Below are 23,913 nucleotides of genomic sequence, written 5' to 3'. Positions count from 1 at the left end.
TGCCCCCCCTGCCCCCCCAGTGGCTACATGTATGGTTATTACCCGACTTTTTCTTGTAAGCCTCCACAGTGAAAATTAATGTTCTTATTGGCCTCTTCAGACAACTGGTGGTTACTGCAGCACTTTCATCGCCATCTAAGCCCATACTTTATGGCTAAGAGTGCTTTCATAAACTTCATACTCATTCTGTTCCTGAGTTTTAATTTTAGCAATGTTCATTTGGTTAAAAACACACTCAACATCAGAATTTGCAGGTGGTAATGAAAGTACTGTTAGAGCTGGGGCAGAAAGATCACTGTATGGACTTTCCCCTGTGGCCCCTTTGAAATCTGCTGTTTCTGCCCAAAGTTGAATTGTGTCTGAAGCTTGTTTCCACACTATGTAGTGTAATTTTCTCCACTGAAAGTCTGTCCAGGTAAAAGTACTTTCGTCACGAACAAACATCTTAGCCAAGTCCAGAATCCCTGGTTTTATTTGATGTTGACATTCACCTGCACTTGTCGGTGATATTGACCTCTAGACATGAACGCTATTAGGCAAGCGATTATACAGTTGCTTAACAGTTTCAGTAACCGAGTGGATACACCTTTTACTAATACCTGCCTTGTCAGGAAACTTGCAGTCCCTCATTTCTGTCTCAAACCCATAACCCAAATAAGAGTGGGGATCCACGATGCTTTCTGCTGAGTCACTTTCTGTTTTTTTTTTTTCCCCTAAGATGATAGTCTTTGAGTACAGGGAGTCAATTGACTAAAGCAAATCATTCAGTGATTTTGCTGAATTATTCACCTTTGCATCAAACATTTTGTTGACACATTGATCTTCTCTCCATGAATGTACTTTACTAAACACCATCAACATATAATTTTTCATTTTACAAAGCACCAATTAAAGGATTTCAGCATCAGAACAGAGCTCTTCTTTCCTTGCAAGTTCAAAATGAGTTTTAGGCTCAATCCACTGGCTCAGAAATCTGAGTATTGTAGCTTCAATCATCAACCATCGGGTCTGATATATATGCACTAGTTTAAAAGGGGACTGACCTTCATTAACCTAACCATTAAGCTACTTGTACTTTGCGTGTATCAGAGACACATGTGAAAACCAAAGGAACGTGTCTCTGATTTAAAAAATCGAGGTGCCGTACAAGATGATCACGTGCGGCATATAAAACTGCAAGATGCAATGAATGAAACACCCCCCCAATCAAGAGCAATCGTGGGACCTCAGCTTTTAATTTCACATAAACACAATTATGAACAAAGATCATCAATGAAGCAAGATCATTTCCAGTTGCTAAAGTTTCTTCAAGCCTAGTACATTATTTCTTAAAGACAGTTTTATGGCATTACTGTATCAGCATTGAACTCGCTGAGTTGTCATATCGAAAAACGCCACTGTATTTTACTTCCTTTAACCAGCATGAAGACACCTAATAACTTTGTAACAGAAATGTCATTACTTTCATCAATTGGTAGACTAAATATTTCGTTCACATATATCAGCTCTTAGTTCTTTGAATTAAAGGGTAATCAGACCACTGTAGTACACTTAGATTTTTTATGTTTCAGATCTCATTCTTTGCCGTCAGTGAAACACACTTTCATATCTCATGTAAGTGGTCTGCTACTCGTAATGCACAATGTTCTGGTTTGAATAGATCTACTCAGTCCTCCGATTTTCTGGTGTCATTACTTTTTTTTTATGGAACAAACTTTTGCCTCACAGTACTAATTGTTCTTCTGCTTTCCGTTAATTGATATTGTTTTGGCACTTTCAGTGTCACTTAGTTTTGCAGTCCAGGAACACTTGCAATATTTCAAAAAGCTCTTAGTGATATATCTTTCTAGTCTAGTAAGCCACTTATTATATTGTTTAGAAGCAGGATTTGCTAGATAGGAAGTATTGGAAGGTTCTCAGAATTTTTCATATTTTTCAGTTACCTGTTAGAGTTGCCAGATAGCCTGTTATTTGTGAGTGGAGGTATTTTGGAAAGCTATGCATTAAATTTTATGCTCATTTCCTTGATTTTATTTATGTGATCACTTGCTAAATTATTTAATTTTAACTTAGTTTGTATGCTAAAGCATTAACCTGAGACGTCCCGTCGACGTATGGATACGTTGCAACATTTTGCATTTGCCAGTCCCGATGACGTACTGGTACGTTGCGCAATTGCATGGTTCATAATTTGCACAATTTTAAATTTTTGCGTGTGATTTTTTGTACATATACATGAGACACCTTCCTCTATTCCTCTACAAGATGCCAAGCAGGGACAATGCCTTACACCGCATAACCTCCCCCCCCCCTGCATGCCATTGTCTCGGCAATTCACCTGTTACCAGTGACCTGGCCAATAAAGACATTCAGGGCCAGAGTGATTCCCCAATCGATGACAATGTGGAGGACAAAGTTTACATAGCATTAGAGAAAGAAACAGTCAGAAATGATGATCAGGTAATGTGGCAAAAAAAGGTCAGGTATGGTGATGAGTTAGTGAATGAAACAATGCTTATAATGCCTATATTACTGTTTGAAAACCAATATACTCTCGTACTACATATAAATTCGTACCAAGTAAATAAATAAATACCGTTTATGAGTGGTGTCAAATAGTTACCCTCTCACAGAATTCGTTTTTTTTGGTGCCAGCTTGTTAGAAAACCCAGTAAGGTAAGAAGGTACTGCTACCTGTATCGAGTATTTTAAACCTCAGGTGAGCGATTTCTCTATGAATTTTCGATGTTTCTCACCAAAAGCGGAGGTTTTAGCCAAAAAAAAAAAATCGAAAATACCACGGGATTGGGGGGTGTCGGAGGTGCGAAATAGCTCGGGACGTGACCGGTTAAGAATGTTGTTTGGTGTAAGGAAAACTGGATATTTTGGATGCCGCCGAGTTAGTAAATGTTGCCCTTTTGAAAGTGTACTAGATTTCTGGAGTAGTAGGGAAGGCTATTTAAGGAGGCTGAAGAGCTTAGGGGAGTCAGCTTTGGCTCGCTTCGGTTTCAGTTTGGTTCTGTGTCGGTTCAGCGTCAGTGCAGTTAGTGAAGAGTGTACCGTATAGCTCTGGTACTTGTGAAAACAATGAAATGAAGTTGGCAGGCATTAAATATAATTGTAATGCTAGGTGTTTTAGGTTCAGCTTCCTGTTCCGTAAACGCCTAGCATATAGCAGGGCTTTCATTCGAGACCGGGGCTTAGACAAATAAGAGAGAGGCAGGACACAGAAACTACAGGCAACAACCTTACACGTGTATTCCATAGTTAGACAGTGGAATAAGTAGATGTTACAGACACAAGTATATTAGGTGATTATAAACTCTTATGTCTAGATATGGCTAGTAGTATCTCGCAGGATACTGTTTTGAGTCACAGTGAATAGCACTTAAAGTAGAGCGTTCTCAATCAGGGAAGTCCATGGTTTCTGTACGTGTGGAGTTGTTAAGGTTATTTCACACTGGGGAGGGTTGTGTAAGGCACTGGGGTCTGATTATGATTCTAGTAGTACGAGATAATTTCTGATGGCAGCGTATTTCCTTTGTTACCCTCCACTCGTATTTTGCTTTTGACCAGTTATTATCACTTACTCTACCACTTCGATATTATTACTGTATTATTCTGTACACTGTTGAATGTATCTATTGTTCTCTCCAGCACTGGGTATTGTCACTGACTTCTGCAACAGGGTCAATTCACTGTTCTGCCTAGGCACTGTTTGATCACTGACATTGCACAGTTAGGGTCACTCTGGTCGTATCTGGCTCCAGGGGCAAGGGCAGAGGAGCGGCACAGCTCCGCTACTGACGGGGCTGGGCACCACCAGGGGCCTCCGTACTCAAAGGGCACGGGATCACACGCAGGGGCGTCCGTTCTCGTCCGGGGCTGTGGGTGGCGAAGGGTCCAGCGCTCTCAGGGCTGGGGACAGGAGTGTGGCCCTCAGGACTGGGGCTGAACAATTGCCTGAACCAGTCGTTCAGGCTCCTGACGGAGGATGAGGACCTCCGCCGTCGAGGTGTGGGGAGTTCCTGCCCAGGAGTTCTGGGGGCTGTCTGGGGTTCCCAAAGGCTGTGGTCCCTGGGGCTTGGTGGCGCCGAGAGGAAGGGACTGCCGTACTGGTCTGCATCAGGGTCCGTCAGGTGGGTCTCCTCCAGAGCAAGCTGTAGGGAGCAGAAGCCGGGTGAGACTACAGGGCCTCTCCAATGCTCTTCTATGCCTGGGACTCCCTCTGTGTCAAGGTCAGGGAACAGGCATCTGTTACAGGCAGTGGAGCGGCTACAGGCCGTCTCCTGCCGTAGGGCCCGGCTACTGGCCGTGGCTTCCTACAGGCTCGGCTACAGGCCGTCGCCAAGGCCTGGCTACTGGCAGTGGCCTGAGAGAGTGGGTGGCTGCCAGCAAACCCAGGGGCACCTTTGGAGCGGCTACAGGCCATCTGAGAAAGGCAGGAGCGGCTACAGGCCATCTGACGAAGGCAGGAGCGGCTACAGGCCATCTCCTCATTACCCTCAGAGCGGCTACAGGCCGTCTCCTTCAGGAGGGGTGAGCAGCTACAGGCCGTCTCAGGGGGAACACCTTCGGAGCTGCTACAGGTCATCTGACGAAGGCGGGAGCGGCTACAGGCTGTCTCCTTCAGGAGGGGTGTTGAGTGGCTACAGGCCAACTCAGGGGGAACACCTTCGGAGTGGCTACAGGCCATCTGACAAAGGCAGGAGCGACTACAGGCCGTCTCCTTCAGGAGGGGTGAACGGTTACAGGCCGTCTCCTTCAGGAGGGGTGAGCGGCTACAGGCCGTCTGACGAAGGTGGGAGTGGCTACAGCCCATCTCCTGCAGGAGGGGATTTGAGCAGCTACAGGCCATCTGAGGAAGAACACCTTCGGAGCAGCTACAGGCCGTCTCCTGATGAAGGCAGGAGCGGACACAGGCCATCTCCTGGTTACCCTCAGAGTGGCTACAGGCCGTCTCCTTAGTGAGGGGCGAGCGGCTACAGGCTGTCTCCTTAGTGAGGGGCGAGCGGCTACAGGCCGTCTCCTTAGTGAGGGGCGAGCGGCTACAGGCTGTCTCAAGGAAGACACCTTCAGAGCGGCTACAGGCCGTCTCCTGATGAAGGCGGGAGCGGCTACAGGCCGTCTCCTTAGAACCCTCATAGCGGCTACAGGCCATCTCCTTAGAACCCTCAGAGCATCTACAGGCCGTCCCCTTAAAGAGGGGTGAACGGCTACAGGCTGTCTCTGGGGTGTTGGCAGGAGCTGGATAGGCAGCTCCACCCCTTGGCTGGTTGGTGAGGGCTAGCCCGGAAGGTAGTATTGTATTCCTGCTATGGTGACGGCGGGCGAGCTCCGGGTTATAGGGGCGCGCGGCTCTGGCTGACTTAGACCGCTGTCACACAGAGTCCTGGCACGCTGTCGCTGCTCCTCTGTGGGCTCCTTGTGGGGGTGTCTGGGTGTTCTCAGGGGCACTATACTGCAATTTAGTAATTATTTGGAAGAAAAGTGAAATTAAGAAGCCAGTGTTCATTTACGACGCCTGGGCTGATCTCGTTGTTGCACACTGAAAGGCTGACCATAACAAAAACAACTCACTGGGCAACGTCCTTCCTTTACTGAACTATTGCTGTTGCAGCCTGTGGCAATGTGGGATGGGAATGTAACAGTGATGTCAGGAGTGTTGATCAGTAGAAAAGTGCTGCAGTGAGTCAAACCTTAGACATGGAGGCAGGGAGTGTAAATACAAGAGGCCAAGCTAGGCAGAGGAGGCATGTCTAGCAGCAATCATGAAGCTATTACACGCACAGAATGAAGGACAGAAAGAACTCAAAGAACAATTACTGGCACAAAATGAAGAACAGAAAGAACAATATGAACAGTTTCAAGAGAGCAACAGAGGGAATTACAACTGAGGATGTAAGGACAACTATTTGTTTTCATGGGGGAAATGAAGGAAGAACATAACAATTTAACCCGTCACGTCCCGAGCCTTTCCGCACCTATGACATCCCCCAGTCCCGAGCCTTTTTGGAAAAAATTGTTTTCTTCTAAAACTTCCGCTTAGGTCGAGAAACGATGGAAAATCCTGATAAAAGTGGTCTCTGCGGTCTATAAGTGGTCTCTACAGGTGCGGTTTCCCCCCGCAGGTATCATATTCTGTAATGGGCTGGATATGCGTTTACGTTTTCCATGGTAAGGAATAATGGGACAAACAACACAAAACACCTCTACATTTATTGAATTTGAACTAATAAACAATAACAGTAACAATATAATGGATTTCAGACACACATATAGGAAAAATAAGCATTGTACCATCGCGCGAGCATAGCGAGTTAGGTCTGAGTCGTATCATGCTATATGCTAAGTTTCTGGTATGAGTCAACCTATCATTTTTTCTACTTGTATACTTCTGTTTCAATGACAATTTACTAATTACAACTGTTTGTAAGTGTTTTCAGATGTTTTCATTCATTATGATGACATGCAGCATAAGTTTAGCGCACATCAGCTTAGTAAGCGCACTCGCTATGACTCGTATTTCAACATACCAAATTGTTTTATCACTTTCCAATTATTTTCCCATTTACATAGAACCTTTCCTCCACCACTGTGAAGGTTTTCAATTATTTTCATTCATTACGAGGGCATTTAGCGATATGCTAGCGCCTATTCACGTAGCAACCACGATCTCAGACACTCGTGTTTCATCATCTACTTTATTTATTCACTCAAATTATATTTTCCCACTTACATTACACATGTTTACACCCCTAGAATGCACTGTACATACTTACTGCCATTATTTATTCAAGTGAGCGTGAGAATATCGCCTGAAAATACCCTCGCAAGGAATGTTTCGTCATACAGAATACTCACACACTTATATACTAATTCACTCACACACTTATATACTAATTATTCACTTTATCACTTGCTGACTTTTATTTTGACTAATACGTGCCTTATTCATTCGACTAAGCGTCAGGAAATCTTATCTTTATAGACACGCTATGAATATTTGACTTAGGAAATACATCATCATATACAATAATTTGAACTTATATTATACCCGTAAGAATGTCACATAATAAAAAATATATAATAAGGGGCCGTATTTATTGCACTGAGCGACAGAATATCGCATCAAACAACCCTCTCTATGTAAGTTTCAACTTAGGGCAGATTTATATACTTACACCCAATGTTTTCACTTATGTTCTACCTGTAGGCACTTTATACTAATATTTGGCGATCCACATGACTGATATTTTCACAGAGCGTCTGTCTGTCGCATTTACCTCATAATTTCAGCGTCCTTTCGCATTCACACCATGCTAAAATTGCAGCAACGTGTGATATTCACTAAAACATTGGTGAATACACAGACCCACGTCACACTGCACGCACTCATAGCGGGTGTCCTTCCTCTGTGTCGTGAGTCTCACCTGGGAATTACTGCACACGTGACACCTGCGCTGGGGCCTAGGTCTGTTGGGCTGGGGAGGGATAGGAGTGGGGAAATGGCGGGCGGATATTCTCTGGGGAGTCTGGGTAATATGGGCAGTGCGGGTGCGCTGTTGGGGCCTTTCAACAGCATACTTAGCAAAGATTTCTCGTGTGAGCTCCCTCACAAACCCTTCAAAGGTTTCCTGAACTCCTGTGGTCATGGCGTGAAGGTGGTGGCAATTCAGAGCAGTGATATCTAGCAAGTGAAAGAACAGTTTTTTATACCACTTCATCGTGGTCCTGGCACACTCTACCGTCGATATCATGGAGTCTGACTGGTCCACGAGGCGCATGTTTATATTATAGTCCATGACACATTCAGGTTTCCAAACACGACGCCTGCTCTCACTATGGTAATCAACAGAATCAGTACGGTGCATCAAGGGGCGGTGAACCGTGGACAAGAGGCTTACTTCTCTGTTGTGGTTCCACATTGTTGCAAGGATGTTGTTTGCTTTGAAGAAGACAACCTCACTCCTTGCAAGTTTCCGCCCTACCTTGACCATGTGACGCCGGTTCACCTTTACGGTTCCACAGACTCCCGTTTCATGTCTGTGAAGATAACGAGCGAGAAGAGGGCTAGTGTACCAGTTGTCGAGGTAGAGAACGTGACCACGATGAAGGTAGTCTTGTATCATCGTCTTTACCACTGCTCCCGAAAGTCCTATACTTCGATCTTCTATTATGTCTGTTCTGTGCACCGGTGTACAAGACTATGTCTTGCACGTATCCAGTCCTACAGTCACACATAACAAAGATCTTGAACCCAAAACGGTGCCTTTTGCTGGGTATATACTGTCTGAATGAAATATTGCCTCTCCACAACACGAGACTCTCGTCAATGACGAGATCTCTATAGGGATAGAATGAGGATCGAAAGGTTTGCCTGAGGTGATCAAAGACCAGCCTAATTCGCCTCATTTTGTCAGTGTTGTTTGCATTTGCAGGGTCATTAGCATCATAAAAATGGAGGCGACTTAGAATTTGTTGAAACCGATTACGGCTCATCACTTGACCAAATATGGGGGTAAACATAACAGGGTCCGTAGTCCAGTAAGCAGGAATTCTATTTTTTCTTATTATACCCATCAAAAGGACAAGGGCAAAAAATAAGAACATTTCTGGAATGGAGACAGGGTAATCATAAATCATAGAATGCCTACTCCTTGTTCCCAATCTTTCACTTTCTAGCCACTTGCAAACAGGTTTGTTTGAAAAACGATCTGATCTACGAAGGCCTCACTGAAAAACAGGTGGAAAAAATCCAACCTGCTTGAATTACAGTGAATACCTGGTGCAATGCAGCCAGATCGCCCATGCTCAGTGAAGGGGTGAATGAGGGGAGAAAAATCACTCCCATCCTCCCAATCCCACGACACAAATCCCTCGTCCCCATCACCGCCTTCGTCTGGGTGGGGAGGAGATCCTGGTTGGGGAGGTTGGGGAGAAGGAGTACGGAGGGCTTCCCCACTGTCACTCCTCTTCCCTCTGCCTTTACCCTTTCCCTTTCCCTTACCCTTACGGCCTTGAGGAACATTAGGGGGCTGTGGGGATGAAATTGTTGAATATTGGGGAGCAGAAGACGTGCTGGGGAATGGTTCCTCCCCACCTTCCCCCTCCATTACCACACCACGTGCTCTCTCACGCAACCTTGCTCGACCACGTGTTAGGGGATATTGGGGAGCATAAGACGTGCTTTGGAGTGGTTCCTCCCCACCTTCCCCCTCCCTCACAACCCCACGTGATAATGAACGCACCCGCACTGGCCCACATGATCCACTCTGCCGCCTCACACTGCGTAGGGAGAGCAATGACTCACCCACCTCACTCTCACTTTCCCTAATCCCAGGAATGTCCATTTCACTCCCCACTCCCTCCACTTCACTTCCTACCGCCCCAAACAGAATGCTAGGCCCATACCTGCTTAGACGACGTGGTGTGCGCTCTGGGCCACGATGGGTAATCACCTCCCGCCCATACCACGTGGCAGCACGTCCCACGTCTCTGTCCTCGTCCTCGACCTCGAATTCTGCTTCCAAGGCACGCTGGGGATAGGGATATGATATACCACGTGCCTTCTTTGCCTCCTGCCCCTCTCTAGCAGCATGGTAAGTCACGTACTGCCGCTTCCTGGGTGACGGAACTTCCTCGTCACTGCTGGTGGTTTCTTCCTCCTCTGGCTGCACATAATCCTTGTCCATCTCCTCGTCATCCAGTGGGGAATCACTGTCGCCGGTAAAGGTGTCCAGGGCGACTTGAATTTCGCTCTCTGAGAGACCTCTCTTAGCCATGTCTGAGCAGGACCGTGGCTACCAGGTGAGTGGACGAGTGGCGGGCTAGCGCGGGTCGCGCGGGGTCGCCAAGTGTCCCCGCCTGGTGGCAGGTAGGGGAAGGTCAGGCGAGGGTACGTACCGCAAATCAAGTGCGAAATTTGAAAATTGTCGAAATTATGCACATAGCAATTGCACGACGTACTGGTACGTCGCCGGGACTGGCAAATGCAAATCGTGGTGACGTACCCATACGTCGTCGGGACGGTGCGGGTTAAGGAGGAAGTAGATGCCAAGATTAAGCAGCAGAAATATGAGGAAATCAATAATGTGATGGAGTGTAGACAGCATCTAGGCAACTAGCTGAAGCATGTAGTCGGCCATTTGAAGATAATTAGTGAGAGAATTGGGGTTGTAATCAAATATTGTGCTGCTGAGCCTGAGATTAGTGTATACAGAGCATATGAAAAAAAGGGAAAAAGAAAGACAGTGTATGGTGGATCGTAACAAATCCCAAGCATCTAAAGGTAGAATTACTGGGTTGAATAGTCAGACTGCAGAAGTTTTAAGTCCTGGACTTAATTATGATGTCCCAGCTTTTTGACCCAAAACCAGTGAAGTGCATGGATATAATGGGGGTCCAGTTAAAATGACACCTGACGAATCTGATGGTAGAGTATCTTGGGAAGCTTACCGTGCACAGTTTGTGTTACTTGCAGATCAGAATGGTTGGGATGATAGGCAGAGGGCGGTGCAACCAGCTACTAGCTTCAAGGGTGCCACAATGGGGATTTTTGGGCAGATGTCAGAGGAGGAGATGAACAGTTATCAGTCCCTAGTGGAAGTGCTGGAGCACAGATATGGGACCATGTAACAAACTGAGGTTTACACGGCAAGATTCTGGAGCTGCATACGGGCTCGAGGCGAATCCCTTCAGCAGCTTGCTCATGACCAGGGGAGTATGGCAAACAAGGCATACCCTAGAGCAGCACCTAACCTGTTGGCTATTCTTCTGAGAGAGCAGTCAATCGATGCTCTTGACGGTGCAGAGTTAAAAGTGCAAGTGAAGCAGGTACATGCAAAAAGCACTAGCCAGGGCTCTAGAATTTGAGCCTTATGTCAGGTCCACTACGTCCACTTTTCAGGCAGGTCTTAGTGGAGGATTCAAAGCAAGAAACGGGCAAGTACGTGAATTGGAAAAATTGTAAGGATTTTGCTTGTATGGTGAAAAACCAGGAGAGGAAAGAAGACTACCACAACTGGAAGAGGGAACAGAATCCCGGTGGAGGTTGCTGGTTCTGCAGGATGCCAGGACACAAAATGGAGGATTGTTATAAATGGAAGAAGGAGCAAGAACAGAGTGGTGCAAGGAATTCTACAATTGTAACAAAAAGGTGTTGGACATATTATAATGAGGTGGACACTTAAGTTCTGAGTGTCCAAAGAAGAAAAAGAGGATAAGAAGAAGGCTGCAGAAGACTAGAAAGAAGCTGAACACTAGTGGAGGCTGGTGTTAAGGGGCAACCAGCAGCCGGTTTTTCAAAAGTAGCCCCAGTACCGAGAAAATGAGAGAGAACTGCAACAGTGTGCGAGCAGATGGAAGAATAAATGGCAAGAATGTTCCCTGCTGATTAAGTCAGTCTCAGAGCAGACTTTTCCGAGGCCTGGTGTGTTACATCATCGGTATTTGCCTAAATCATCAGAACAATTGAGTGGCATAACTGAGCACCGTGCAGAACTCAGGGGACTCTTGGATGTCTGGATTAATGTGGTAGGGCAAGAGCTTCCATTTTATGTAGCCGAGACGGAGGATCCTTGCCTCTTGATCTGGACTATCTGATGTCTGTGGGATGTTAGCTGGACTTCTGTTCCATGAAACTGAAGGTTAGAGGAAAGTCGGTTCCTGACACGGCAGTGAGACATACCCTGTACCAGCTCTGGTGGTGAGGTGAGGGTGCTACGTACTACAGTGATACCTCCAAAATCAGAACTCTTGCTCCAGTGCAAGGAGAGTGGTTCTTTTGACAGCTGTCTAGGGGTAAAGGAGCCTCATGTACAATGCAAGATGAAGACCAGAGTGATGGTGGGGAGAACTTTGTTGGAAACAGGTGCAGGTGAAGTGCCAGTTGTGGTGGCCAGTTTCAACTGTGAGCCACAGAAGATCAATGAGGGAGAAATTGTGGAACCATGCCAGGCGGTTGACCCTGAGTGGCATCAAATGAATGCCTGTAAAACGAGTGTAGTCAGAGAAGATAGGTATCTGCCAGACCACTTACAAGACCTATTTTCAAGGAGTTGAAAGTGCCTGGATGACTCACAAGTGCAGAAGCTGAGGCAGCTGCTGACGAACTTTGCTGATGTCTTTTCTACTGGAGACCTAGACCTGAAGTGCACTGATCTGATGGAGCATTGTATAGACACTGAGAATCGCTGCCTGATTATACGGGCAGCACGAAAGATGGCGTCAGCCCGATGGCAAAAATTGGAGAAGGTGATGGAGGATCTCCAAAGTCAAGGAGTGATAGAAAGTCCAGCAGTCCTTGGGCATCAGCAGTGGTTCTGGTAAGGAAGAAAGACAGCTCTGGAAGGTGCAGTGTGGATTATCGAGCCCTGAATGAAATGACAGTGAATGATGCATACCCCTTGCCATGGACTGATGACATGCTGGATCCTCTGTCAGGTGTCAAGTGGTTCTCCATCCTAGATAAGAAAGCAGGATACCACCAGGTCAATGTTGCAGAGATGGACAAGGAGAAAACAACCTTTTCGTACAGGCATGGTTTATGACAGTTTAAAGTGATGCTATTTGGCCTATAATGCTCCTGCTACTTTTGAGCATCTCATGGATCGTGTACTGCCTGCACTGGCAGAGAGCTCTCATCTATCTGGACGATGTAATTGCTCTCATCTATCTGGACGAAGTAATTGTTTTTGGAGGGACTTTTGACCAGGAATTGGAGGGGCTCTTAGAGGTGCTCAACAGGATCCAAGCAGCGCACCTCAAGCTGAACCCTAAGAAGTGCTACTTGTTTTAAAAGGAAGTAAACTATAAGGAAAATTTTTTTAGGTGAGGGTGGCATCCATACTGATCCAGAGAAGGTGGCAGCTGAGGAAAACTGGCAGGTTCCAACTTGGGTAAAGAAGCTATGGAGTTTCCTGGACATGGGTGCCTACTACCAGCATTTTGTCAAGGATTTTGTGATGATAGCTGCACCTCTGCACAAGTTGTTGGGGAAAAGGAAAAAGTTTTTGTGGACAGCACTGATTCAGAAAGCCTTCGATAAACTCAAGCATGTGTTGGCAAGCTCTCCAGTGTTGCCATACCCAGATCAGAGTCAGCCATTTATCCTGGATGGTGACACTACTGACCATGGTATTGGAGGAGCCCTGCACAGAAGGACAAAAAAAAGTATGTGCTGGCGTTATACAGCAAGAGGCTCAGCTGACTGGATCAGAAACACTGTGAGACCCATAAGGAGCTCTTAGCAGTGATGAAGAGCCTTTATTTCTGCCATCCCTACTTGTATGCATCCTACTTCATCATCAGGACAGACCATGTGGCACTCAAGTGGCTGAAGAAGTCAAGAGTCCTGAAGGACAACTGACATACTGGCTCGGGAAGCAGGATTAGCACAATTATGAAGTGCAGGACTGTCGTGGGCAGGTACATGACTGAGTCATTGGTCTCTTGACCCAGAGTGCCGGCAATGTAATAATAAAAAAAGAAGGTCCTAGTAAGAATTGCAGCCGTACGGAAGTGACAGGGCCAGTGTCAGATGAACAAGACCTGAAGAGGATGCAGATGGAGGAGTCAAATTTACAACCAGTTCTATAGTAGTTGCAGCTGAGTACAGTGCAGCTATCTTGTGAAGAGGTTTCCAGGTTCAGCCCTGCGATTATGAGCTACTGGAGTCAGTGAGCCCTTCTTTTGAAGAAAAGACTGCTGGAGCATCAGTTGGAGACACCCGATGGCCTAAGCAAGTACTGGTAACAGGTGGTTCCAAAGAAAATGATGTCTGAGATCTTGGATGAGTCCCATAATCTGATCACTAGTGGGCACTTGGGAGTGAAGAAAACTCGAAGCTGGACTGGCACTCAGCAGGATGTTGGAGAGTGGTGTTGGGCCTGTGATGTATGCTGTGTCAAGGAGGGACCAAAGAAACATTGTTGTGCACCTCCTCAGCTGTATCAAGTGGGCGCTCTGATGGAAATAGTTGCAGTGGACATTACTGGATCTCTGCCGCTCACTGAAAGAAGAAATCAGTCCACTTATTGAAAGAAGAAATCAGTTTATATGTGTCATCATGGACCACTTAACAGTGTGGCCAGAAGCCTATGCCATCCTTGATCAAGAGGCTGTGACTGTTGCTCAGGTGTCAGTTGACAAGATCTTCTGTCATTTTGGGATGCCACAAGAGTTACATTCAGACCAGGGTAGAAACTCTGCATCCACTGTGTCCTGTAAGTGCAGCAAGTTACTGGGGATCAAGAAGACGAGGGCGACCACACTAGAGCCACAATCAGATGGGATGGTGCAGAAACTCAACTGGACCCTGGGACAAGAATTGGCCAAGTGCTGCATAGAGGGACAAAGAGAAGGGGACCAAAAATTATCTGCATTCTTGATGGCATATTGGTCTACATCCAATCAGTCTCCTGGGTACACCCCTGCAAAACTGATGCTGAGCCTCGAGTTACGTTTACCCAATGACTTGTTAATGAGAGGACCATATGGTGAAGAGCTGCCAACAGACACCTCCAGCTATGTGAAGCATCATCAGGAAGGCTGGCTGAGGTATATCATCAAGTGTTAGGAGCCATTAAGTTTTCAGGAGAGGTGATGAACTGCAAGTATGATGCCACGGCAAGTGAAGTGAGCTTCAAGGACTGTGACAAAGTTTAGTTTTACAATCCTCAGTGGGTGAAGGGACAGTCTTTGAAGCAGCAGAGCCTGTGGGATGGGCCTTATACTGTGTTGGACATCAGACATAACATACATGACTCAGGGAGGCAGGAAATCGCTCTCAAAGGTGGTACACGTGAATCGTCTATGGCAGTATCATGGAACAGGACAGTACAGCTGGGATGTCCTCGAGGAATCGTGCCCTCCCTCAGCCAAGGATGTTGAGGAGGACCAAGGGGCTTAAATACAAGAGGATGGTGACAGTTCCCCAAGAAAAGAAGTGCAACAGGAAGAGGGCCAAGATATTCCAGGAGGAGTGGACTGTGTGGAGGAGCAGGGATGTCACTGGAAGCAGCATAGAAGACCTGATAAGTTGAAGGATTATTTTGTGTATTATTAAATGTTTAATTTGGATTAAGGATTATGTTTGTATACATTGTGTTGTTTTTTCGGGGCAACAAAGGAATAGAGATGTGGTAGTGTTGAGAAGAAGGATTTGTTAGATAGTAGGTACTGGAAGGTTTTCAGTATTTCTTGTATTTTTCAGTCACGTGTCAGAGTTGCCAGTTAGCCTGCTATATGTAAGTGGAGGTATTTTGTAAAATCATCCTTTATATTTGACGCTCTCTTTCTCTATAATGTCATATTTATGTGATTCTTTAGTTAAATTGTGAAATTTTATCTTAATTTGTATGCTGAATCATTTAAAGTGCCATGTAGTGTAAGAATAGCTCTGCACATTTTGGATGTCTCTGGGTTGGTAACTGTTGCACCTTCAAGGGTGTACTAGAACTCTGGAGAAGTAGTGAGGGCTATTTAAGGAGGTGGAAGAGCCTAGGGAAGTGAGTTTTGTCTCAGTTCAGTTTGAGTTTAGTTCAGTGTCAGTGCAGTTAGAGAAGAGTGTATATCTCTGGTACTTGTGAAATCAGTGAAGTGAAGGTGGCAAGCATTAAGTGTAGTTATCTGGAAAATAAAGACAGTGAACTTAAGAAGCCTGTGTTTATTTACAATGCCTGAGCTGATCTCATTGTTGCACACCTAAAGGCTGACCATAAGAAGAACAGCTCACTGGGCAACGTCCTTCCTATACTGAACTACTGCTGTTGAAGCCTGTGGCAGTTTGGGACGGGGGCATAACAATATCCAGTGTCATTGAGGCTCTCAGCTCGAAAACGTTGGCTGTACTTTTTGCTCATTCTATCTTAATAGGACGCATGAAGGGCACTCGACTGTCAGAATAATATTTCTCACAAAAGACCAGCTGCAGTCTATGAGTGTGAGCAGGACAAAGGCAGTATAACTCATTAGCGTATTCTAACAGAAACAGGATAGGATGGTCATGGTGAGGATGGTCACGGTGAGTGGTATAATATGAGGGCTTCAGGGGGATGAACGATAGGCAAGGAAAACGTGTGCCTATATTTTTTTAGCTGCTGTTTTTAAATTATTTGCTCTCACCAAAAATTTCACCGAACAATAGATAAAGCAGCTAAAATCTTGCAAAGTTGCTGAACAGCAGAAAATATAGCTGGGCAACTTTTGAAATTGCTAAAGCTAGCGAAAACGTAACCAAGTTGGCAACCCTGCAGTAGTGCATCAGGAAAAAAATAAAAATAAAAAAGAGTGTCTGGCATTCTTCGAAAACCAGACTAGAATCAGATGGCTTTAAACTCAGGAATGAAATCTTCATCTGCACCTGTATGAGGGCCACAGTTTTGTCCCAGGAATCGCCACTGTACACATACGAGAGTCAGTGTGTTGGAGTTGAGAATAAATCTAAGCTTTCTTTTACTATCACTATACTTTTCAGGAAGCAGACTTTGGCCAGACACCGTTCCTGGTCACAGCCCCCCGCACAGATGTGGTTGACTTTACTGCCCCAGTGGCAATATGGTCTACCCGCATCATCATCCGTATTGGATCGTCCAAGGTGGATCCCTGGGCCTTCCTGCTGCCCTTCAGACCACTGGTGTGGGGAGGTATCCTGGTGGGGCTGGTCGGGGTGCTCGGGTCTCTATTGCTGATGACTTCTTTTAATCTACCTGAAGGTGTGAGGCAATCTGGGTGGCTCACAAATGCTTCCAGCTGTCTGCGTGTCCTGTTGCGTCAAGGTGAGAATTCATATCATGGTATTAAGTGATTAAGTGAGACTGAGTCTAAGCCCTCTAATGTGATATGATCTTGCTTCAGAATAATTGACAACAATAATGGAAGCAGCTCAAACGTACACCATCCTCCATGTGAAATATAGTTGGGCAGATATATTCCACATGCACACAATCAGCTGCAATGCTCACCATCCAACATACGAGAGAGGACTGCCACTACACACTTTATGTGTGCCAGCCATATGTATTCCCAGAAACACAACCATATCGTTCATATTACCCACTCATGGTCACGTGTCCCCCAGGAACATGCAAGCATCCTGTAAATTCACCACTAAGCAGAACAAAGAAACCAACCACAGTAAGCATGTTCCGTCTACAATGGATGCACATGGACTGACTTTATGAAAACATCTGACACTGTCAGTGTCCTGGTGTACTTTCCTTCCAAAAGGTGTAACTCCCACTCCTGTGGCTGTCAAAAGGCTATTCTGATGGTATCAAAGAAGGAGAATAAATTAGAACTTTCATCACTGGTGGTGCAGACTTCAGCTCCACTCCACCATCCAACCTCATACTCCTACCCTTACCCTATCTTACTTTCTCCATTTTCACCGTCCTGTCCACTCCACTTATTACTCTGATTCATCCTCGGGCTGGGTGAGTCAGACAGCATCTTTACTAATCCTTCGCTATTAAGGCAGTTCATAAAATATTAATAAAATCGTATGGCAACAGCAAGACGTTATTGTAGCGATGTAGTTAATAAAGTGTATGCAAGTCCACTATTACAGACTTTCTATACCAATCCACCAGACACATATTTGTCTGAGCAGTAAGAAAGTAACACCTTTTCATGGCCAGGTATTACTCGCCATCACCAGGCGTGGGCGGTTGCGGTAGTTGTAACCCGTGTAACTCATGGAAGTTCTCGCCCATCCCCTCCCACGCTCGCCTGCGTCCGGAGGAACCACGTCAATAGGTATCATTAATGGAAAACACTCGTCTGCATCCCACTCCTCTTGAAAAAAAAAGTACTGAACTGAAAGGAATAATGTAAACTGTATATATCAACTGAAACAGGCAGCTGGTATTAGCCTAAAAAAAAAAAATACCATATGAACAGGACTACAATATGTAGGCTATCATATTTTTTCAGATGTGACATTCATTCGAAAGTGATGGTGGTGAGAGGTGGTGGTGAAGGTATAGATGTTTGTACTGTCTGCACTGATTACCTGAGCTTTAGCCAGCTGCAGCTGAGTCCACAGGATGGTTGTAGTGTGAATGCATGGTATTGGCCACGTTAGTGCTGATCCTAACCTAATTAAATTAACCCAGATATGGTCAAGTCTACGGGTTGGTGGTGGTGGGAACGTGTGACTTTGGGAGCGTGGATGCTGGCCATGTTGGTGCTGTTCCTAAGCTATTCCAGCAACCTTATGTCCTTCCTGGCCATCAGATACATCCCCATGCCCATACAGTCGCTGGAAGATACTGTTGCCAGTCCAGTCACCGCTCTCCTTCCAACAGGCTCGTCCCTCTTTGAGGCATTTGTTGTAAGTTATTTTATGCTACTGGGATATGTGTATATAATTATTATTGTTATTATTTCTTTTTTTGGTATTCGTAATTCTGAGAAATTGAAGAGTTTGATGCAGAAGGTAACTGTTACCTTCATACTTGTGACATACTAGTATGGCAGTGGTGAGGGAATAAATGCTTTGGTGATCTGACACAGCCTTTTTTAACAATCTTGCAGTCAAGGGCTTTATCTGGCTGGAATAAAATCGTCTGATGGTAGCAATAATAATTAATATAAAGGGATGTCATAGCAATTCATCTGTCATACAGATCGAATAATAACCTCACTTAGACAGCAGAAAACGGACCAATGAGAGACGTGGCAGACTTGCAACACAAGGGACGCCTGGAGCTTGTCTTGGCCCGTGACTTTATGGCGAAACTGGACTCCCACGTCAGGCGAGGTGACCATGTCTTGTTCGCTAGCGGCTTGAGGTTACGAATGCTCATGGCTCAGGACTTTTCTCTCACAGGTAGTTTACTCCCGGCTCCCGTAATTCACTTAATTTAAACTCACTGCTATTGACTGGTATTAAACACTGACGTTCTCCTATTTTGGGGAGCGTTTAATGGCAACAGGATTATTTTTGTCAGGTTCATATAAATAACTTTCAGGCGAATACAAATGTCTCTTGTTAGTTGCAATGTAATGCTAAAAAGGTGACCTTATAAATGTGAATGGTATCTGTATTACATCCTTTTGACGGCAGCTAATGTTATACTGTCCTTACCGATTCCAAACATTCCTTAACCCCAGTTTAAGTAGGAAAATTATTCTTGATGATGATGATGACTGACTAATTCACTGATTGATGATTGATTGATTGAAGGCTCATTGGTGATTGATTTATTGATGACTGATTATTGAATGATGATTGATTGTTTAAATGATAATTGATTCACTGGTTGATGATGATCATGATGATGGAGAAGCATGCCAATAATGGTTCTGGACTTTTGTATGAATTTTCTGGTCGTAGGTGGTGGTGACTATTTAATGTAGTTCTGCCTATTTCGCAGTTATCATTTTGCCTCTCCGTCTGCTCCCTTCTCTTCCTGTTTCTCCCTTCCCTTCCTGTCACATTTTACAACTGATCTTACTGCTACGTCCCTGAATAATTCTGCAGTAGTTATCTGATATCCAATACTGCATTTCTGTTTACTCTTTGATTACCTACTGTTACCACGTTCCTATTTTTGCTTTGTAATGTAGTCACTTTTAACCTTCTTATGGTTGAAATGCTGTAACTGTACCCTTCTTACTATAAGCGGGCTTAAAATTATCATTACTCCATCTTTATTACCGAGTTGTAACAATAGACTAACACTAGAATATGATGCAAGGCACGAAGAGGTGCTATAAAAAGGATGTTAGAGATCCATATTTGTAACATTTTGCCAATACACTGTGAAACAGGCTGTAAAAGGACAAAAATCTGTGCCAAGATAAGGTATAATGAGTATAGTTGTCTGCTCCAGATAAGTGCTATGGATTCCATGCAGGGTGAGTCACAGGAGCCTGTGGTGTGATACTGGACATATTTATGATCGATTATATGTAGCAACATTAAATTCTTTTACCAGGAATGACTAGATAAACGGGGAGGCCCTGAATGTTCCTATCAGTGTCCTACCTACAGAAACAGACACAACCCACAACATTTTTCCTCTCGTAAATAGGATGTGTTATTATGTAGGATAAACTCGAGACCCGAGTAAGACTTCTTCCTCAGCAATTAATTTTTGAATATGGCTGGTTAATATCTTTTCATAGTTTATTTTAGCAAAGTATGGCGATATTGCATGGATTTATGTAACACTGAATTGGCCAATAGGTGTAATGAGCAAAATAAGTCGCTGAGAAAAAGTGGTAGGGACGTTTCATAAATGACGAAAAAAAAAGAAAATATACATTATGCCAGGAAGACGAGCGTAGGTTAGACTGAGTATCCCACTAACAGAATAGTAATGTTGTAACCATTAACCTTCACATGGTTAGGACGGGTATTGTAATATACGAGTAACACATTCCAGACGCCTTCTTTCCCCCCACAGAGCGAGTTGTAGGAGTCTGTGTGTGTTAGGAAATCACTGAAAGTCAATCTGTGGCTGAGGTAATTGAAGAATTTTACCTTTCCAACATGAAATCCTTAGTGAAAGGATAAAATTTTCCAAGCACTAGTAGATATATGATCAATTACAGTAATAATTAATATCCTTCCTGGACTAAAAGTTAATCCATCTTTCACTTCACAAGGCAAGTGCTACTTCTACTTGGCCAAAGAAAGGTTCCTGCCTATGATGATGGCTATGCCAGGACCCAAGGGTAGTCCTTTGATCCCTTCCCTCAGTTGCAGGTGAGAATTGTGCTTCCATAACTACAAACTTTATTAAGCCTATGTCTCGCTTAAGATTGCATCAATATATATTGTATTCATTCACAACGCTACCAAACTGGGGAAAATATTAAAATTAAATAAATAAGAAAAAACATCTATGACAGAGCTAAGCTACTAAGGAATGTTGTTATCAGGAAAATTATTCAATATTCTTTAATACAAGAAATCTGGATCCTACTCTTTTAGGTTTCTGCTGTCAGTTTATGGACACAGAGTATTTACAAATTTATCTTAGCTCACTATAATGTTTGCTGTACTTGATTATCGTTCATTAGTTTCTTCAGCCCACTTGGCCGCACCATCTTCATTGAAAAAGCAATATAGCAAGTAATGTTTGACAAATTTTATGTGTCAGCCACTCGGAAGTCGATAGGGAATAACGCAAATTTACATCTCGACCAGAAGTAAGTTTACGTTCCTTTGAGTTTATATTCTTGATACACTTGCTTTTACATTACTAACATTGTCCAGATTAAATTCGGGCAGCTTAACAAGCTGCGCCTTAATATCAATAAACATTATTGTATGACTGGAAAACTTCCAGCCATCGCATGAAGATGAAACTAACGGACGTGGTTAGTCCTTCCACCAGTGGTTACAGAATCACAGAGTTACCAGACTAACAGGCACCTGATTGTTGCCATAGCCACAGGATCATATGACAAGAAGCCAGTGGACGGCAGGATGAAGATGCCATTTCCTACATCACACCATATTTCTTTTGTGGGGCTAGGGAGTGACCTGAGGGATGATTGTTGGTGGCAGCACCTGAAGACATCCTCCTCCTGCACTGGACACGCTTGTAAAGAAAAAAAATGAATTAGAAAGTACTCTATACCTTCCATTATTCGTTGCCTCACTGGTTACACCTCTTCTTTACGATGGAGTCTTTATTCTTACTTTCTGTACCACCAGATAATTTTCTTCATTTTAGTAGAGGTTCTAAATTAAAGGGTTTGGTACATTCTTCATTAACACTTTCACAACAAGGTCTTCCTAAAATAGCCTTATGGGAGCAAGAACATTTTAAGTCAAACCAGACTGTCCAGTAAAAGTCTAAAAAAACTTACTTGTTCCAGTAACGTTTTTCAGGATCACACGGATTATTGAAGCGGGCCTTCTTGATTACTGGGCCAAGCTGCTCACACCAAACATCACCTCCTGTCTCAACCCACCCACCAAAGTTGCAGTTAGGTCTTCAATTGGCATCAACAACATATGGGTAAATACTTAGATCCAGTGTCATCTGTGGCAGTTATGAAGTGCAGAGTAGGAATCCAGATCTATACAATGTTTGCCATAAAGGCTGACTCGGGAATAACACCTAAGGAAATCTGGATGGTGGAACAATAAATAGAGATGGGTTCCTATTCTGTTGCTGGATTTCCATAGACACTCGTATATAGGTAATATGTATATGTATGTTTTATAATACATGCATCATGACACAATAGGTATATAAGTGGCAGTGTGTCTACTGTATTATTAATTATTATTATTATTATTATTAGTAGTAGTAGTAGTAGTAGCAGTAGTAGTAGTAGTAGTAGTAGTAGTAGTAGCAGTAGTAGTAGTAGTAGTAGTAGTACCATATTATTATTATCATCATTAATAATAATAATAATAATATTATTATTATTATTATTATATTTTAATTACTATTATTATTTTCTGCTTCTCCTGCTTCTGTGTCTTGTCTGGCTCCACGTCTTCTTCTTTGGCTTTGACCTTTCATTATTGATCAAATGATTCAGTTGCTATCAAACTACTTTCCTTATCCAGTTGGCTATCAAAGTGCGGACTGTTTCTTAACAAAACCCAGCGAAGCTACAAACACAGACTGCAAACCAAGGCACTTGCAAGGAGGATGGAACTGTCAACACAGGGCGAGATTAGACCTTGTTTTGGAGTATGCAAGAATACTGAAAGTGAGGGACAAAATATTAAGTCCAAAAGACAGTCATGCATTTGAAGTTAGGTGGTTTAATAATAATATAACATAGGGAAATGTATTCCACAGTATCAGGTCATTTTCAACGATGACACTAAGTGTGACACCCCAAATGAATGACTAAACACTGCGGAACTAAAGGAAATGCACCAAAGAGTGAAAACCTGCATGTTTTGGAGCCAAGTTAGGAAGGAATATGCACCACCGAACGCGGTCATCTTTGGGGGGATAAATGGAGAAAAGGAAGTGGTAGAAATCGCTACACTCACAAGGAGAAACTGTACCATCAGGCTTCAGTGCAAAAGGGTGGAGAGTCAAAATCAACAGCAACTACTTTGAAGCCTTTGCAGAGGATATTTGTAAGGACACAGCTGAGCTTACACGGTTGGCTGCAACATCAGCTTACGACAATATTGATGCACCCACAGCTTCTGGACTTATTCCCCTCAAAAAGAAATACAAGAATTAGGCCATTTGGGATTGGTAAAGTGCTTGGAAGAATAACTTGAAATTAAATTATTCGCACTATAAAGATGATGTAAAGAAAGCCACTACTAACCTTAAAGTTTGTGCTGGTGAAAATGCGGATGGGTAAGCTGCAGTGCACGTAATAAGCAAAATTTTCGAATGGGATGAAAATTGTGAACCTATACTTATCGTAGATGGTTCTAATGAGTTCAACTCTATCAGTAGAGGCAAAGCTTCATAACATCAAGATTAAATGCTTTTCCTTTGCCCAGTAACTAGAGAATACATGCAATCAGCCATCAGATCTGCAAATAAACTTCTATGATGCTGAGGAAGGATAGTTAATCATTCTGTGGGGGGAACAGGTCCCCGCAGTCCAGTTGCTATGGCCATGTATGCTCCGAACATGTGGGTACTGTGGAACAGGGTCAAATACGAGGACACAAACATGAAATGAGAAACATATGTGGATCACCTCATCAGGTTAGGATCAGCACTAAAGTGGCCAAAACTATGCACTCACACCAGTAACATCCAGCGACACATGAGCTGACATCAGCGTCAGTGGTTATTGGCCATGAAATGAAAGAGACAGTGTCAATGTCACGATCATTAAACCGATAGCAGTTTGTCAGAATCTGGGCCTACGTGAAGAACACAGATAATGGAACCGGAGAACAAATTATCAAGAGAAAATACACCAGGTACCTTATTACCATGCTCACTAAATAATTAA

The sequence above is a fragment of the Coenobita brevimanus genome, chromosome 40 (assembly GCF_032717465.1).
Source record: "Coenobita brevimanus isolate Jiangsu-jjx chromosome 40, ASM3271746v2, whole genome shotgun sequence".
Lineage (NCBI taxonomy): Eukaryota > Metazoa > Arthropoda > Malacostraca > Decapoda > Coenobitidae > Coenobita > Coenobita brevimanus.
This window is presented reverse-complemented; position numbering follows the sequence as displayed.